Source organism: Dermacentor silvarum, chromosome 8 (assembly GCF_013339745.2).
Source record: "Dermacentor silvarum isolate Dsil-2018 chromosome 8, BIME_Dsil_1.4, whole genome shotgun sequence".
NCBI classification, from domain to species: Eukaryota; Metazoa; Arthropoda; class Arachnida; order Ixodida; family Ixodidae; genus Dermacentor; species Dermacentor silvarum.
In genome coordinates, this window is record NC_051161.1 from 119,091,134 (window position 1) to 119,096,578 (window position 5,445).

Below are 5,445 nucleotides of genomic sequence, written 5' to 3' on the forward strand. Positions count from 1 at the left end.
ACCGCAAGAACGCCGCCAACCTGCTACTCTGTGGAGGCCTACAGGCCCGCATGACTAGACGCGATTCAGATGAGACGCGCTTTCAACTCAATCCCGAGCCTCACTCAGTTTGGTGGCGCCATCTAGTTCAGGCGCCTAGCTGCAAACGCATCCTTTCGGGCAACGTACACTTACACCGAATTCTTATAAATTGCCATCCGATATTTCTGAAAAATATACTAACGAATTGTAAAAGTTGTCCATGCGTTCCTACTACATGTAAATGCTTGTCCTTGCATATTATTTTGAATATGCTTAGCGCTGCAAAAATGAGTCGTAGAAGCATGGCGGCGCCTTTCCTGTGGCCGGACTGTCAGCGCCAGTTTTTAACACGAAAGTGTTTTATGCCGGGGTCCACCAAGACTTCACTGACGTATTTCCGTCACGGAAATACGTCACAGAACATAATACAAAGAAAGAAACCAGAAGAAAAAGTTCCACAAACATGCAAAATTTGGAAATCGAACCCACGACCTCTCGGTCCGCGACGATAGATCGCCGAGCATTTAACCCATTGCGCCACAAACGCATTTGCAGAGACCTACACAGACGCGCCTTATATATCTAACACTCCTCCGTGTACCCGCGCTCTTGCTCGGGGTGGTGCCGCCGCCTACGAGCAGAAAAGAGAAGTACTGCATTATGACACTAACGCGCACCGACAGTGAACGCTTCGGTGGTCTCAGCACTACGACGCCTCGATGCCAGCATTCGAAGGGACGCTGGCATCAAGAAGCACTACCAACGCCACTTAGGTGGCGTTCACCGTACTCAGCACAGCGGAGCGTGGCCTCCGCAATTAGCTCTGAAAATGTTTCTGAAGTTGATCGCGGAGGCTGCAATTACGACGCGCTGTACGCGCTGATTTGACTCGGTGACGATTCAGTTACGTGCTTTGTCTTGCGCGTTGTATTAGTGTGTCAGTTACGTGCTTCGTCTTTCGCGTTGTGCTAGCGTGTGCAGCGTAGTGCAGCTTCCATATGCACGACGGTTGCTCATGGTCATCGACGTTGGTAGTCGTGATGGAGGAGACGTGCCACCAGGCGTCAGCGTGGGTGCATCAACGCCTAAGGGCGCTTTAGCCACAAAACACCAATAGACATTATATATCAATGTGCAATAAACATTACACTACTTCTGTGAAGACACGTTTCACTTTCGTGTTCTATACCGATTCCTATATAAGAGGGATCAACCACATTTTTTGCTCTAGAACTAGCATACTAACTCCACGCATCATGAGGCATGCTGTAGTAGAGGAGTTCCGATTATTGTCGACCACCTAGGGTTCTTTAACATCTACTCAGTGCACTGTACACAGGTGTTTTTGCATTTCGCCCCCATCGAAATGCAGCCGCCGCTGCTGGGATTTGATACCGCAAACTCGTTCGCACCTAGCAGTGCAACGCCAAAGCCAATAAGCAACCACAGTGGGTAGTGCTACTGGAATGAGATTAAATTTACAGAGGGCGCAAGAAAACTCCCAATTTTGTAGCCACAGTGTCAACATCTATTAAAATTCCGCGTTTGCGAGCAAGAAATTTGGCAAAAGAAGCATAATTAGGGAGACATTTATATAGCAACATCATGTCTCGCACGCATTGGATCCGGCTCCGTGACAGTGGTGTGATGCCTGCGCTTGTTGCTGTGAAGTACCAACAAATATAATTAATTATATCAGTTGATAACACACCGAAACCGAAGTTGTCTTCATTACCCGAACCCTGAAGTTCTGGTACTGCTACCGCAAATTATTCGTAAAAAAAGATAGGTGGGGAGCATCTTTCCCGGCCAAACATTGACGAAGCGCTGTATCCAATTGTAACACCATATCTGGAAGATCCGCCATTCTAAGTTGCCCAGAGAGATTGAACAGCTGCCGCGGCAGGCGGTCAGTAGACTTAATTAGGAGCGTTGTCGCTGATAAGAACGAAACAAAACTTGCATCATACTTGTATACGCCACGAAGAAAATACTTTAGGCTATAAGTCCTATTTTCTGTAATTAAAAGTTGGATTGAAGACACGCTGAAATATATAATCAGTTTTTTTCCTGCGTGACAAATTGACGGTATTTGACATTGCTGCGGCATTATTCTGGCATCTCTGCATTGAATATGTCACTGAACGAGCAGCATTTTCAGTGTGCCTAAAGAAAATGTATTTACCTAATTATGGTCGCTTTTCCAACATTTCTAGTATGTAAAATGCAGGATTTCAATACAGGGTGCCTTTTTATGCAGCACCAAATTTTCAAAAATGTTACAGTGGCAGATAGCAAATACTATGCCTTGACCCAAATTTCTCGATGAGGTGGCCGATACTTCAACGAGAAATCAAAATACCTAATTGATAATTAACATAAATACTCAACTGCCTTCTTAACATTTGCTTCACGGCACATATGTTAATCTACGAATTGTAGATAGTGAGATGTCAAACAGATATGCTCAGAGCGAATTTAGAGGACGGCACCTGTTTTAGAAATGTGCGCTGTCAAACTTGCTATAAAGTTCAGCGTTATTCCACTAACTTTTTTTATAGAAAGCGCCGTTTTATAGCAGAAAAGTAACTGCAACGCGTATTTATGTAAATAATTGAATTAGTAGCTTTGATTTTTGTCGAAGTAATGGCTGCCTCATTGAGTAATTTTTACGTGAAGGGTTACAATAGTGCTATCTGCAACAGACGGATTTTTAAAACATGGTGCAGTTAAAAAGATACCGTGTAGATGTCGACACTGTGGATGCAGAACGAAATGTTTTCCTGCGCCCTCTGCAAAGCTCATCATTTGCAGAAGCACTACGCGAAGTCTTTGACGCTGTTTGTTCTAACAAGGACAGTAGACATAAACGTCAGCCAGCACAAACAGCGATAACTGACGCGCGTTCCGTTAACACGCCAGTGGGCGGACAGTGGTTGGCGGACAGCGCCGCCGGAGAGTAGCGGTGGCCACCAGCGGCTAATACTGCCTTTGCGATGGCCTTAAAGGGGGGAAAGTCCGGCAGTAGAATAGCCTACACTGTACAGTTTTAGAAATTGCAAAAATCTACAACATTGCCTTATTATTCACTTTGTACTTAGCTAAACTGTAGAGCATCAGCGAGCGGGAACATCTCCTACGAAGACAATGATTGCTCACAGTTACAGTGGAGACGCTGACTTCCGAGACTGGATGAGTGATATCTCACGATAAATTATCACCCGCATTGCTTCTTCTGAAACGAAATTTCTGTCCTCGCAAAAAATATTACAGCATTTTTTACGTTATCATCATGTGCGCCGGCCAAAGAAACAAAGCTATGCTTTTAAGTAAATTCGACAATACAGGAGTAAACGTCTGATGAGTAATCTACGTTTTCAGAATTAGTGTATTTTAGGAGTGGCTGTTTCGAAAGCACGTAATATGTATAAATATTATCCACAAAAATCTTTGTTGCAATGTTGAGAAGAGAGTGCACTGAATACAAGTCAAGACTAGGTGCATTTTGTAATGTAGAACGTGCGTGCATGACTTGTACATAGTTTTATCGCAAAGAACACCAACTTTTTATCGCAGCAAAGCTGATAGGTTCACTGGAAGCTCTCAAAAACCTCACATGTGTGTTTGACGGTAGGCTGACATGCACCTAATCTTCCCCAAATTTACATTTAAAAGAAATACGTAATAGGTTAGGGGGACCGGGGTGGGGCATGCTGGCAATTGTTCAGGCGTTTGAGTTCATTAGGGTCTCACTTAAAATTGCTACAAAGCAGGCCGATATTATGACGAAAAAATAGCGTATCTGTGCTTGGGTGTGTGTGTGTGTGGGGAGGAAAGGGCGCGTGCGCACATTGCTTGAGTGTATGTGCGCGCGTGTGAGCGCGTGTTTTTACTATGTGTGTGTACGTCGCTGCTTTTTTCGTGGGAGCTCACGCATGAAAGTATTCATGTGTGTCCGTGTGCATATAGTTTTGTTGCAGCAGCGCTTGCATACACTTGCTTGTGGGGTTTTGACATCGGTGAGCGCGCAGGTAGGCAAAGACGCGCCACAAATTCCAAGGCGACACGAAGCTCGGAGATAGCAAGTAACTTGGGGAGGCGAGAACAATCGTCGCCTCTCGTCACTCCGACACGAGTTTCGCAGGTTTCGTGGACACTGACCCCACCGGAATGCGGCGTGTCCGTTGTCGCTAGCGTGCCTGCGTGTTCTCCCTCTCCCGGCGAGGAGGATACTATTCAGGCACCATAAAAGTGGTATGGTCAATGGGCGCGATCGTTAACTTGCACGTCGGTCAGGCAGTCAAATTTTCTGTACGTGTTGTTTGGGCGTGTTCACTTGCTGATTTCTGTGGTCAATGATTTAGGAATACTCCAGCTCCATCCAATTTTGAAATACGGGATGATCTACGGACTTCTCACAATGCCACAGTTTGAGTAAAAACCATTTGCAAAAGTGTGTAGGTCGGCTGCCATGTTAAGCTACTTTTTGTCGGTGGATTACATTTCTTTTTTAAATGTGGTTCCCCCGAAGTTAAGGAGAGCGATAGTTTATATGGTTCACTCGAGGAAGTAAATTGTTACAGTTGGCTACGCATCGTTCTGTCAATCAATGTTGTCCGCGCTTCCTTTTATCAGTACATCTGCACTGTGTTGTTGTGGTGCGCGTTTGTTTATTGAATGTGCGTTATGTTGGACTCTTGGCCTAGCTGATGTTTGGTATATACTTTATGTTATTGTTAATTGATATGTAGCATTTCAAGCAACATGCTCTTATTACGCGTAATTTCCTTCAAATGCTATGTTTCCCTCTATGTTTTGTCTCCCGTGTGATGTTGTAATGCCTACAGATAATCAAATATACTTTATACCGCTACCCGGAAGACGGCATTTTATTTTCTTCACTAAATGAAAACGTGCGTTGAAATGCTAACAAGAAATACACAGGTGAGAATGTACTCCTGTCAAATATTCCATTTGCTAATGGTCTAATGGTATCAGGAAAAATCGTCGTGCAAACTTGAATCTTGTCAATGTAACATATTCTGGCGTACGTGAAAGCGGAAGTGCGGGCGTTTCATTTGTGCTGAATTCGCGTTTCGATTTACGTTATGGACAGTTTAAGTGCAGTTAACTGCCCTTTCCATGATCCTACCCTTTCATCATCCTACCGATCCTTTCCATCATACTACCCTAACTACCCTTTCCATCAAAAAGGGTAGATAAATGCTCTTACTATAATTCAATTCTATTAGCTTCCAGTGAAGTATTATAAATACATTCAAAATCTAACTAGGAAGGTGGAAAACAAAATAAGCTACGGTAAAAGTTGTTACCGGCACAAAACATAGAACCTGCAGTACTTCATCAGTCAATAATAAGTGTCGTAAAGCCACGGCACGAAACTGCTGCTTCAATTCATTAGAG